The sequence below is a fragment of the Mobula birostris genome, chromosome 11, assembly GCF_030028105.1.
Source record: "Mobula birostris isolate sMobBir1 chromosome 11, sMobBir1.hap1, whole genome shotgun sequence".
Lineage (NCBI taxonomy): Eukaryota > Metazoa > Chordata > Chondrichthyes > Myliobatiformes > Myliobatidae > Mobula > Mobula birostris.
Genome location: NC_092380.1, coordinates 75,853,583 through 75,868,580, shown reverse-complemented (window position 1 = coordinate 75,868,580; position 14,998 = coordinate 75,853,583).

Sequence of the window (14,998 nt, the reverse complement as noted above, 5' to 3'; positions counted from 1 at the left end):
AATGTTTTCAGTCCTTGCTATTCTGGCAACTTTATAAGCCTCTTCATTTCATGTAATACCAAATTTAATTTTTCTAGTCTGTTACAGGTGAATCACTTTTCCTCATTGGATTTTTGTGCCTTAAAGATTTGTTTTGCAATGTATGTGTTATTTTTTAAAATGCTAACTATTGCATATCTATTGTAATTACTTTAATGTGTGTCCCAATCAATCACAGCCAATTCTCCTCTCACATTTTCATAATTTTCTCTATATAGTCTGAAGAGCCAAGTTTTGTATTCAACTAGCATCACTTTCAAACTAAGTCTATCATATTGTGGTTACTCTCCAAGAGAGGGCCCTTGATAACAAGATTATCAATCAACCCCTTCTCATTTGCACAAAATAAGATTTGAAATAGTGATTTTCTTAGTTGATTTCTCAATATATTAATCTAGAAAAATGTCCTGAATATATTTTATAAATTCATCTTGCTTCTTATTGCAGCAGATTTAATTTGTTCGGTCTGTGATCTGTCATGCTAAGATCATTTCTCACTGCTGCTCTAATATCCTATTTCATTAATGCTGCTTCACCACTCTTTTTCCTCTTTGCTTGTCCTTCCTAAATGTCAAATACTTAGTTACCAGCGTTGGTCACCCTACAGCCATGTTTCCATGGTGGCAGTAAGATCATATCTGTTTATTTCTATTTGTGCCATATTTTATTTACTCTTAGAATCAGAATCAGGTTTATTATTACTGATGTGAAATTTGTCGTGAAATTTGTTTTGTGGCAGCAGCTCGTACAATACATAAAAATTACTATAATTTGCAATAAGAATGTGTAAAAAATAAATAGTACAAAGAGAGAACAAAATAGGTAGTGTTCATGAGTTCAAAGTTGAAAGTAAATTTATTATCACACTACATATATGTCACCATATACAACTCTGAGATTCATTTTCTTGCAGGCATACTCTGCAAAGCTATAGAATCGTAACTAGATCACAAGATCACAAGGCAAAGGAACAGAAGCAGGTCATTTGGCCCATCGAGTCTGCTCCGCCACTCCACCATGAGCTAAACTATTCTCCCATCTAGTTCAAATTTCTGGCTTTTTCCCCATATCCCTTGATACCCTGACTAATTAGATACTTATCAATCTCCTCCTAAACACCCTCGATGATCAGGCCTCCACAGCTGTATGTGGCAACAAATTCCACAAATCCACGACCCTCTGGCTAGAAGTACAAAAGGATCAATGAAAGATCAACCAGAATGTACAAGACAACAAACTGTGCAAATGCAAATATAAAGAAGTAGAAATAAAGAACAAGAACATGAGAAAATGAAATAAAGATTTCTTAAAGTGAGATCGTTGGTTGTGGGAACATTTCAATGATGGGGCAAGTCAGTGTAGTTATCCCCTTTTATTGAAGAGCCTGGTGATTGAGGGGCAGTAACTCTTCTTGAACCTGGTGGTGTGAGTCCTAAGACTCTTGTACCTTCTACCCGATGGCAGCAGTGAGAAGAGAGCATGACCTGGGTGGTGTGGATCTCTGATGATGGGTGCTGTTTTCTTATGACAACGTTTCATGTAGATGTGCTCATTATGTACTGGGCCAAATCCATGGCCTTTTGTGGGATTTCTCATTCAAAGGCATTGGTGTTTCCATTCCAGTCTGTGATGCAGCTACAGACTCTCCACTGCACATCTGTAGAAGTTCGTCAAAGTTTTCATGTCAAATCTCTGCAGACTCCTAAGGAAATAGAGTTGCTGCCATACTTTCTTCACAATTGCACTTATGTGCTGGGTCTAGCACAGATCCCCTGAAATATTAACACCCAGAAATTCAAAGTTGCTACAATCTTCCCCTCTGATCCTCCGAGGGGGATGGCTCATGGATCTTTAGTTTCCCTCTCCTGAAATCTATATTTAGTTCCTTGGTCTTGCTGACATTGAGTGAGAAGTTGTTGCTATGACAACACCCAGCTAAATTTTCAATCTCTGTCCTGTATGTTGATTCATCGCCACTTTTGATTTGGCTGACAACAGAGGTGTCATTAGCAAACTTGAATATGGCATTGGAGCTGTGCTTATGGTTCATGGACCTTACAGAAATCTATTGGTGGAAGGGAAGAAGTTGTTCCTAAAACATGGAGCATGTGTCTTCAGGCTCCTGCACTTTTATATCAATGATAGTAGAGACAAGTGTTCTGGGTGCTGAGGATCCTACAGAACGGATGCTGCTTTTTTGAGGCAACACCTTTTGAAGATGTCCTCAGCAGAGGGGATGCTAGTGCTCATGATGGAGTTGGATGAGTTTACAATCCTCTACAGATTTTTCCGATCCTATGCATTGACACCTCTGCACTAGAACCACTCAGAATGCTGTACAGATTTCCCAGAGTCTATGACATCATACCAAATCTTCCTCAACTCCTAATGAAATATAGCCACCAGTATGTCGTCTTCATAATTGCATCAATATCTTAGGCCTGGGTTAGATCTTCAGAAATGTTGATACTCAGGAACTTGAAGCTGCTCACCCCTCCTCTGCTGACCCCTTCAATGAGGACTTGTGCGTGTTCCCTTGACTTCCCGTTCCTGAAGTCCGCATCCAATTCCTTGGTCTTACTGATATTCAGTGCAAAATCATTACGATACCACTCAACCAGCCGACCTGCCTCCTTGTGGCCATATGATAGCACTTTGTGAATTCTGTGAACATACAGTTTTATATATATATATAACTGCCCTAGAAATAGTTGTAAGGTCTCAGAAATGTGCACTGCAATTTCTTATATATTAGTGGAAAGTATTGAGAATAATCTTGAGATTACATTGTTTGAAATCCTGCTTTATAACCTCTTTTCTATCTGTCTAAGCTGCCAGCAGGGCCTCATCCCTTTTCCTTCTTGTTGACTAAGATGCTGTTCCCCTTTCCTTTCAGAATACTCTGTAGCTGTACAGTAACATCCTTCACCCTTCCATTATGGAATCACAACTATGGTCTCAAAAGTGACCGAGTCCCTACTAATTATTAACATGTGAGCAATAGTGACTACAAATAGTCAAAAACAGAGGAAAAAAAAGAAAATTTGCAAACTCATGTTTTTAAAGCATTTAGAAATTCATATAATTGGAATTAACTGATTAATTTTTGTTCAGTAACTGAACCTGTGTTGTGGTTCATACCTTCATACTTGTACAAAATATTCTTGCTGTTTCTTTATAGTAATAGTATATACGTCACTACTGTACTTTGCAGACATTATGTGTGTAATTTGTCCATTCTTGCATCTAAACTCTCGTTTTCACCGTGCATATCTGGTTGATGTACTGCAGACATTAGCTGCCTAGACTATACTGCAATGACCTATTGTTTGTTTAGGTTATTCACTCTATCAATAGTCATGCTAAATAATAAAAATGATTTGTATATACATTAGACAAAATGAAAATTGTTTCCAAATATAATTCCATGCTGTGTTTGCCAGAGTGGGACCTTTATTGTTCATGTTGTTTGTTACATGCATATACTCCCATGACTGTAACACTGAGCCAATCTATAATTGAAATCAGTCATGCTGTATTTTATATTTATAAGCAATTCTACATGAACCCAGTGAAGATATGAAACTGATGGTGATAATTGTCCTCTGTGAACTTATAACTTGTCTAATTCATCAAAACAATTAAAAATCTGATTATTGTTACTATATTCAATGCTACGAAAAAAACTGAGCTGTAAAAATCACTTCCACCAAATTATTGCACACAAATGCCTGAAGTTACTCATCCGCACAGAGTTGATATAGAGGGAAATGTGACATTGGATTGTTGCTTTAAACAGAAGGTATACATTGTAGACTAAGTGAAAACAGGCAGACCAGTCAGTATTATTTGAAAGCTGCAGGTAAGTAGCTGCCATTCTAGGTTCCTTTCTTCCTTGGGGAAATTTAAATTTGAAACTGATTTTACAATCAGAATCAGGATCAGGTTTATTATCATCAGCGTGTGACGTGAAACTTGTTCACTTAGCAGCAGCAGTTCAATGCAATACATAATTTAGCACAGAAAAAATAATAAATAAAATAAAAAATAGTAAATGAACAAGTAAATCAATTGCATATATTGAATAGATTTTTAAAAAGTGCAAAAACGGAAATACTTTATATTTTAAAAAAAGTGAGGTTGTGTCCAAGGATTCAATGTCCATTTCGGAATTGGATAGCAGAGGGGAAGAAGCTGTTCCTGAATCACAGAGCGTGTGCCTTCAGGCTTCTGTATCTCCTACATGATGGCAACAGTGAGAAAAGAGCATGCCCTGGGTGCTGGAGGTCCGTAATAATGGATGCTGCCTTTCTGTGATACCGTTCCCTGAAGATGTCCTGTGTACGTTGTAGGCTAGTACCCAAGATGGAGCTGACTAGATTTACAACCTTCTGCAGCTTCTTTCGGTCCTGTGCAGTAGCTCCTCCATACCAGACAGTGATGCAGCCTGTCAGAATGCTCTCCACGGTACAACTATAAAAGTTTTTGAGTGTAGTTGTTGACATGCCAAATCTCTTCAAACTCCTAATAAAGTATAGCCACTGTCTTGCCTTCTTTATAACTACATTGTATTATTGGGACCAGGTTAGATCCTCAGAGATCTTGACACCCAGAAACTTGAATCTGCTCACTCCCTCCACTTTTGATCCCTCTGTAAGGAGTGGTTTGTGCTCCTTTGTCTTGCCCTTCCTGAAGTCCACAATCAGGTCTTTCGACTTACTGAAATTGAGTGCCAGGTTGTTGCTACGACACCACTCCAGTAGTTGGCATATCTCACTCCTGTACGCCCTTTTGTCACCACCTGTGATTCTACCAACAATGGTTGTATCGTCAGCAAATTTATAGATGGTATTTGAGCTCTGCCTAGTCACACAGTCATGGGTATATAGAGAGTAGAGCAGTGGGCTAAGCACACACCCCTGAGGTGCGCCAGTGCTGATAGTCAATGAGGAGGATATGTTATCACCAATCTGCACAGATTGTGGTCTTTGGTTAGTAAGTCGAGGATCCAATTGCAGAGGGACTTACAGAGGCCCAGGTTCTGCAACTTCTCATTCAGGGTTATGGGAATGATGGTATTAAATGCTGAGCTATAGTTGATGAACAGTATCCTGACATAGGTGTTTGTATTGTCCAGGCGGTCTAAAGCTGTGTGGAGAGCCATTGAGATTGCACCTGCTGTTGACCTACTGTGGTGACGTCCTGGTCATCCACTGCGCCTAGTCCCATCTCCAGCCGTCTAGACTCTGTCTTGCCACTGGATCCAGATGGGAATTGGGAAGAGAGAGTGAGGCTGACGCTGTGCAACTCTCCCTCACTTAAATCCAAATCACGCACTAGTCTCGACACCATCATTATGGTGTCGAGGTCCTCTTCGACGTCAACGATGGACGAACAACAACAACATTGTGGTGATAGGCAAATTGCAATGGATCCAGGTCCTTGCTGAGGCAGGAGTTCAGTCTAGTCATGACCAACCTCTCAAAGTATTTCATCACTGTCGATGTGACTGCTACCAGGTGATAGTCATTAAAACAGCCCACATTATTCTTCTTAGGCACTGAAATAATTGTTGCCTTTTTGAAGCAAGTGGGAACTTCCGCTCGTAGCAGTGAGAGGTTGAAAATGTCCTTGAATACTCCAGCTAGTTGGATGGCACAGGTTTTCAGTGTCTTTCCAGGTACTCCATCAGGAGCTTCCGTCTTGCGAGGGTTCACACCCTTTAAAAACAGCCTAACATCGGCCTCTGAGACAGAGATCACTGGGTCACCAGGTACAGCAGGGATCTTCACAGCTGTAGTTGTGTTCTCTCTTTCAAAGTGTGCATAGAAGGCATTGAGCTCATCTGGTAGTGAAGCGTCGCTGCCATTCATGCTGTTAGGTTTTGCTTTGTAGGATGTAATGTCTTGCATACCCTGCCAGAGTTGCCGTTCATCCAATGTCCCCTCCAACCTCGTTCGAAATTGTCTCTTCGCCCTTGAAATAGCCTTCCGCAAATCATACCTGGTTTTCTGGTACAGGCCTGGGTCACCAGACTTGAATGCCACAGATCTAGCTTTCAGCAGATGACATACTCCTGGTTCATCCATGGCTTTTGGTTTGGGAATGTCCAGTAAGTCTTTACAGGCACACACTCATCCACACAGGTTTTAATGAAGTTGGTAACAACTGCAGCATACCCATCCAGGTTCGAAGATGAATCCCTGAATACAGTCCAGTCCACTGATTCAAAACAGTCCTGTAGGTGCTCCTGTGCTTCCCTTGTCCATACCTTCTTGGTCCTCACTGCTGGTGCTGCAGTCTTCAGTCTCTGCCTGTACTCAGGGAGTAGAAGTATGGTTAGGTGATCAGACTTCCTGAAGTGAGAGGGTGGAATAGCACAGTAGGCATTCTTGATGGTGGTGTAGCAATGGTCCAGTGTGTTGTTTCCTCTGGTATTGCAAGTGATCTGTTGATGGTAGTCACTTAGTGATTTTTCAGACTGGCCTGGTTAAAATCTCCCAAAACGATGGTGAAGACATTAAGTTGTGCTGTTTCATGCATGTTGATCTCATTGCTCAGATCATCTAAAGCCTGCTTGACATTGGCCTGAGGTGGAATTTAAACTGCTACCAAAATGACCCCAGAGAACTTCCATGGTAGGTAAAAAGGATGGCGCTCACACTGAATGATATTCCAGATCTGGTGAGCAGAATTGGAACAGCACTGATACATTTGTGCACCAAGAAGAGTTGATCATGAGGCATATTCCTCCACCTCTGCTTTTGAGAGACTCTATAGAATCTATCCTGATGGTGTATAGTAATCCCGTCGATCTGGATCGCTGCATCCGGTATGGAAGGGGTTAACCAGCATTCCGTTAAACGAAGGACACACGCACGGCCCTAATGTCCCTCTGATCCAGCACCCTAGCTCTGAGATCATTGATTTTATTCACCAGAGACTGCATGTTGGCAAGCAAGATAGTCAGTATAGGGATTTTAAAACCCTGTTTCCTTAAACACACTTGTAACCCCGATCTACAGGCTAGTATCTAATTGTTTGCTATATGATTTGGCTTATCAATAATTGTATCTATTCTGCTCTTGAATATAGCATAGGAACAGGCCCTTTGGCACACAATGTCCATGCTGACCATGATGCCTTTTGAACTACATATTTGCCTGTTTGCAATCTAAGAGTATCTGACCCCTCTTTTAACATAGAAACATAGAAAAACTGCAGTACAATACAGTCCCTTCGGCCCACAATACTGTGCCGAACATATACTTACTTCAGAAATTACCTAGGGTTTTCCATAGCCCTCTATTTTTCTAAGCACCATGTACCTATCCAGTAGTCTCTTAAAAGACCCTATCGTATCCACCTCCACCACTGTCGCCGGCAGCCCATTCCACACACTCACCACTCTCTGTGTAAAAAACTTACCCCTGACATCTCCTCTGTACCTGCTTCCAAGCACCTCAAAACTGTACCCTCTCGTGATACCTATTTCAGGGCTGGGAAAAAGCCTCTGACTATCCACACGATGAATGCCTTTCATCATCTTATACACCTCTATCAGGTAACAGCTCCGTCGCTCCAAGGAGAAAAGGCCAATTTCACTCAACCTATTCTCGTAAGGCATGCTCCCCAGTCCAGGCAACATCCTTGTAAATCTCCTCTGCACCCTTTCTATAGTTTCCACATCCTTCCTGTAGTGAGGTGACCAGAACTGAGCACAGTACTCCAAGTGGGGTCTGACCAGGGTCCTATATAGCTGCAACATTTGACTAGATTTTCAACAGCCTTTGTACACTACGATCCCTGTACACTACCATCCTTTCCTTGTCTTACTGGAATGTACCTATGCAGAAAGGTATGCAAATATCCCCAGAACATTTGCCACAGTTCTGCCATACATTTACCTGACAACATCTGTTCCCAATTTATGCTTCCAAGTTCCTGCCTGATAGCTTCATATTTCCCCTTACTCTAATTAAACGCTTTCCTGACTTGTCTGTTCCTCTCCCTCTCCAATGCTATGGTAATGGAGATAGAATTGTGATCACTATCTCCAAAATGCTCTCCCACTGAGAGACCTGACACCTGACCAGGTTCATCTCCCAATACCAGATCAAGAACAGCCTCTCCCCTTGTTGGCTTATCTACATATTGTGTCAGGAAACCTTCCTGAACACACCTAACAAACTCCACCCCATCTAAACCCCTTGCTCTAGGGAGATGCCAATCAATATTTGGGAAATTAAAATCTCCTTTTTTAAAATTTTTTTATTAATTTTTCAAAATTACAAACTCAATAACAAAGTTGGTACAAAGAGATTGGAAAAATGTTCATCAACATATATAAAATGAATTTTAAGTAACATAGATATAAAAGACTTCCAAAATCATAATGAGATTAAACATTAAAAAAGAAATAAAAAGAAAAAAAATATATAAACAAAAAAAAACCCCAAGAAAAAAAAACAAAACAGGGCTAGACCAACAGCTTATATCGACATGTTCAATAATGTCGTTAACTCCGCTCCTCTGATCACATAATTTAAATTTAGAAAAAAGATTCGGAAAGGTCAGATTACATCATATGAAAATGTTGCATAAAAGGTTTCCAAGTTTCTTCAAATTTAACCGAAGGGTCAAAAATATCACTTCTAATTTTTTCTAAATTTAAACTTAATATGGTTTGAGAAAACCATTGGAATGTAGTTGGAGGATTAGTTTCCTTCCAGTTCAACAAAATAGATCTTCTCGCCATTAAAGTAACAAAAGCTATCATTCAACAGGCTGAAGAAGACAAAGATCTAAGTTCTACCATTGGCAATCCAAAGATTGCCGTAATAGGATGGGGTTTTAAATCAAAGCATAGAACTGTAGAAATAAAATTAAAATCTCTCCCACCTCGACAACCCTGTTATTATTACACCCTTCCGGAATCTGTCTCCCTATCTGCTCCTTGATGTCTCTATCACTATTGGGTGGTCTATAAGAAACACCCAGTACAGTTATTGACCCCTTCCTGTTTCTAACTTCCACCCACAGAGACCCAGTAGACAATCCCTCCGTGACTTCCTCCTTTCCTGCAGCTGTGACACTATCTCTGATCAGCAATGCCATGCCCCCACCTCTTTTGCCTCCCTCCCTGTCCTTTCTGAAACATCTAAAGCCTGGCACTCTAAGTAACCATTCCTGCCCCTGAGCCATCAAAGTCTGTGTAATGGTCACAACATCATAGCTCCAAGTACTGATCCACGCTCTAAGCTCATCCACATCGTTCATAATGCTTCTTGCATTAAAATAGACACATCTCAAACCATCGGTCTGAGCATATCCCTTTTCTATCACCTGCCTATCCTCCCTCTCACACTGTCTCCAACCTTTCTCTATTTGCGAGCCAACTGCCTCTTCCTCTGTCTCTTCAGTTTGATTCCCAACCCCCAGCAATCCTAGTTTAAACTCACCCCAATAGCCTTAGCAAACCTCCCCACCGGGATATTGTTCACCTTGGATTCAAGTGCAACCTGTCCTTTTGGTACAGGTCACGCCCGCCCCAAAAGAGGTCCCAATGATCCAGAATCTGAATCCCTGTCCCCGCTCCAATCTCTCAGCCACGCATTTATCCTCCACCTCACTCTATTCCTATACTCACTGTCGCATGGCACAGGCAGTAATCCCGAGATCACTACCTTTGAGGTCCTGCTTCTCAACTTCTTTCCTAACTCCCTGTAGTCTGTTTTCAGGACCTCCTCCCTTTTCCTACCTATGTCGTTGGTACCAATATGTACCACGGCCTCTGGCTGTTCTCCTTCCCAACTGTTTTGTTAACAGTTGCCACTTTGTGGCATTCTACCTGAGTCTGGAACATTTTAATAGGAAGCAAGGCTGAGGGAATGTGGACACAGGAGCAACTACTGCAATTAAGGCCATAAAGGCTCTGTAACAAATACTTCGCAATGTTTCCCGATGGACGTTCAAAACAATTATTATGATGGTTGTAATTTAACTAAAGTTGTTGTAGTATTTTGATTGGTAAGTTTAATTTCTGCTGCACCATTTCCCTGCATTTCTTTTGTGTGCCCTTACATATAATAATGTTTTGATCTCCATCATGAAAACGGTTTGCAACTTAGTGCCACAATTTCTTGTGTAAGGCATCTAAAGGTTCTGTACTCTCTGGGCGAAGAACCATCTTTTCAGCTTGGCCTTGAGGTGACTGTCCTTGTACTTTAAGACTATGACTTCCAAACCAAGGCAAGCAGCCGCCTATCAAGCCCGAGAGTCCGTAATGAAAGAGAGTGCAGATGGAGCAACATGTATCCCACAGAATTTTTGAATTACAGTAGCCTTACGTCTCTGGGACTTCCCTAGAATTGGCTGAAGACCAGTCACTCTGCAACTGTCAGCCAATCAGGGACAACTGAATGTACCTGCTATGTTTACCTATCCTGCACTAATAGTCTTTATCAAAGCAATCATATGTGTAATGCTCAGGTTTTGATAGATTTGATATGCCACCACTCTTAAAAGTTTTATTTATGCTTCAAATAATTCTTCAAATTATTTATCCTATGCTTCAAATCTTATTGATCACCCTAATAGAAGCAACATTTGTGTGATGTACAGTGTATGGAAATCTAATGAATAGAACAGGAGCTTCCATTTCTTGGCATTGATTTTCCCATGTGAGGCCTACCTCAAGATGGTCGAAAACATTTTACAGCTAATGAAGTATGTTTGAAAATGCAGTTGCTATGGTAATGCAGGGAAGTTCAACCAATACTTCAAGCTATGCATGAGAATTCCATACACCTCCAGAATAATACCTTAACAATTTAAAATCACTGCAATTATTTTGATAGTCACTTGATGCATTCTGAATGTTAAAGCAGTAGCAATGTGGTAATCTGGGTTAATGCCCATAATTTAAAATCTCAGCCATAATTGCTTATTAAACACGAGGGGAAGGCATGGATAGCTTGCAATGATTACTGAAATCAATCCAAAATAAGTTAAGACAGCTGAAAGAAGCTGTGAAACAATCCAAGCAGGAAAAGTGAATAATAGAGCTTTTTTTCATACTATTGTACTAAATAATAGATAACTTGAATAGTGTAATTTAAAGCTATAAATATATGTAAGGTGTCACTTACCTTTAGCTTATTCTAAGATAAAATAAAATATTTTAGTATAAATCATCCTGTACAATGACAGTTCAGTCCGACTCACAAGGCACAGTCATGCATGCTTGTTATCTGTCTAAAATAGAATTACTGCCACTGTTCTGAGGAGTAACACCAATTTCAGGGTTCAGCTGACAGTAATAAACACATGGAATTTATTTGTCCTTTTGAACGAACTCCATAACGTGCCTCCTTAGAAATATCATTAGCCAGCCTTTTTATTTGTAAAATGTAAAAAGGAAGCAGTAGTAGGTATGCATATGCACTTCTTATTAAAGATAAACTCTTAACTCAGTCAGTCCTATCCCTTTCAGCTTGCATTGACAAAGCCATAGATTTAATCTTGTGCATCCATAACCTTTATTGCAAAGTGCCCTCTTGTATTCCAGTTACCCATTTGTCCATAAAATTATTATACGATGAGGTGGGTTTTCACTGATGTCAACAGATTTTAACACTTGAGCCTCATCTATACATTGCTGATGGACAACCTACACTTTACACGGAGGACAATATCTCGCCTAATCAGAGGGCAGGTTGTTCACAGCATTTATTTTAAAAAACGAGTCGACTTCCTAAAACAAGGTGTTAGTTAATTATCTAAATGTAACTTCTATTTCTGGAAAGTATTGGGTAGTAGACAAGGACATATTTAAAAATAAAATTGCATTTACGTAGATCTACTGTGGCCTCAGGTTGTCCAAAGAGATAAATACATTTGAGATAAGGTAATCATTATAATATAGGAAGTATAGCAGCCAGTAATTGCACAGAAATCTCCCACACAAACAATATAAAACCAGCAGCTCCTCTTCACTATAGTGACATGTTCTTTTACCCACTGCCCTATCTTATTCCACAACCTTCTCCTATAATCAAAAAGAGATACTCTACAAATTCTCATCTTAATTGCATGTTCACCTGTTGCTGATAGTGAACACCAATTAGAGTTTGTATTTATGTGATGTCAATTGCTAAACAATTCCCCTGACTCCTCTCAGATCAAATCATTAACATCTCTTTATTTTATGCTTGTTTGATTGCTTGCTAGTTCTTTACTTATATCGGAGACACTTTCTCAGATAAGATCCTTTTTCCATCTGGCTTTTCATCTCTGTTTTTCTGACTTCCTTCATATTTACAATGTGATGCCTCCAATGCCTTTTATAATCCATATCCTTGTACCATTTGCACCTTATATCATGTCCACACTCTTAAGAGGAAATGCTGACTTATAATAATTAGGATGTACAGGAATGGAATGGGAAAGGACCAGCTTTCATTAAGGTCTTAGCTAGCTAGTAGCTTTAACCTTTCTTCAAACAATACTGTATAGAGGCAGCATTAAGACTTGGTTTCCCATGTTATCTGCACTGCACATTTTCAAGGGCTCTGTAAAATAGACCATACTTCTGGAGGATCCAGCACAGAAAATTAGCATCCAATGATTGATAATGAGAGTCCGATGACTCAAGCAGGAGGAGGTGACAGTTGTCTGTGAGGTACTGTCGAAAAAGAGTTATCTTTGCCATGTTCTTGAGAGCTTCATGGTGATTTTCTCGCAAAAATCAAAAACAGAAAAAAGCTGTAGATGCTGGAAATCAGAAGTAACAACAAAGCAAGCAAACAAGTTTATTTCTATAGCACTTTTCAAACACAAGGCAGTTCAAAGTGCTTTACATAGAACAAGATATAAAAATCGGACGTTAAATTTTAGACAATATATAAGAAAATAAGATCACACAAAAATAGATATGATAAATAGAAGTTACATTGCAGGAGATTCTAATTAAAAGCTACAGCCAAAAGAAAAGTTTTAAGCCTCAGTTTAAAAGAGCTTAAAGTTGGGGCAGACTTCAGATCCTCTGGAAGGTTATTGCAGATATGTGGAGCATAGGAACTAAAAGCTGCTTCACCATGTTTAGTTTTGACCATGAGGACATTAAGCAGACCCGCCCTAGATGACCTGGGAGCTCAGGAAGGTTCATAATGCAGCAGGAGATCGGAGATGTATTTTGGCCCGAGACCATCCAGTGCTTTATAAACCAGTAGTAATATTTTAAAGTCAATCCTCTGATGGACAGGAAGCCAGTGTGACGATCTGAGAACTGGAGTGATGTGTTCTACTTTCCTGGTCTTAGGGAGGACTCTGACAGCACCGTTCTGAATGAGCTGCAGCTGTCTGAGGGATTTTTTACAGAGACCTGTGAAAACGCTGTTACAGTAGTCAAGCCTACTAAAATAAATGCATGGATGAGTTTTTCTAGATCTTGCTAAGACATATGACCTTTAACTCTTGCTATATTTTTAAGATGGTAGTGGGCTGACTTTGTAATTGTCTTAATGTGGCAGTTAAAATTTAAGTCAGAGTCCACCACAACACCAAGGTTTTTCAGGTCAGGTCACTCGTCTGAGTGCTACTGGTACCATGTAACTCAGTACTACCTTTCGCATGGTTGGGTGGTCGGCAACTAAACTAGCTCCCCCAGCAGGCTTGCCTGGTGAGGAGGGTGGTTAGACACCCTGCGGGACAAAAATGAAGACCTGTCAAAGGGCGGATGAACCCTCTCGTAGGGTCAATGGCCACCTAGCAAACACGTACCATGAAGCGCAGAAAGGGCATCCCCTTGCATCGAAGCTCGGTCTGGTCATTCACTGCAACAGAACTTCCCCCAGCCGTCTTGGACCCCACCATGCCACTGGATCCGGGAGGGGATGTCGAGAGGGTGGGTCTGGACCTATGCAACCCCCTACTCACCTAAAATCCACTCACACACACGCTGTTCCTTTCTGAGGACTGGGATCAACCCCACTAACTGACTGAAAGAAACCATCATCATCTTTTGGGATGGATAGCCAGAGAGAGTGTCTGTAATGACAAGGATTCTAAGTAAGCACTGACTTTTTATCGTTCCTCTTCAGCACCAAGAACAATTATTTCAGTTTTCTCTGCAAAAAAGAATGCTGGAAGAAGAATCAGAAGGTCAGGCAGCATCTTTGGAAAGAAGGACAGAGTTGATTTTTCATGTCAAAGACCTTGTTTTAGAAATGAGGTACTGCTGCAAGATTTTCAGTGGGTTCCTCAGTCCAACAGACTGCACTGTCTGTGAAAGCACTCTCCTGCGCTCTTTGCTTGAATGATACTATTTTGGGGTCAGGAGTTGATGCAGACAAATGTCTGAATGGAGCTCTCCTGTGCTCTAATCATTCAATGATTCTATGATTCTCTCTCATTGGTGTTTGTGGCTGCATTGGTGATGCTGCCACGAAATCTTATGTTTGTTTGCTGGGTAAAATGGGATGTCAGTGATGAAAAGATTCTGCTCTAAACATCTTAATAGGAGGAGAAAACTATTGGGGTTGATTTTTCTTATTCCTCCCACTGATCATACCTTGCCTGGTGTTTGTGTTTTTCCCCAAACCCCGCTCTAGCACTGATGTTGCCCGGGATCAGTTTAGTATACTACAGGGATGTGGCCCAGGTTTTTTTTTCAAAGTCTTTTCTGACTTTATCTTAGTTAACTGCATCAGTGATCACAGCCTGTGGCTTTCTTTCATGTTAGACTGAGTTGGAAGGTCGTGAAGCAAACATTTAATCCAGAATCATTTATTCACCTATCATGGTCAATACACTCACCTGCTCCTCATAGTCCTTACTTTACCTGAGCTTGAATCTCACCCTAGTTTTCCCTGTCTCTAGATCTCTTTGACCTCTGCATTTCTTGATCTAAAGGACCATTCAGCCTATTGAATCTGCTCCCCATTCCATTATGGCTGAT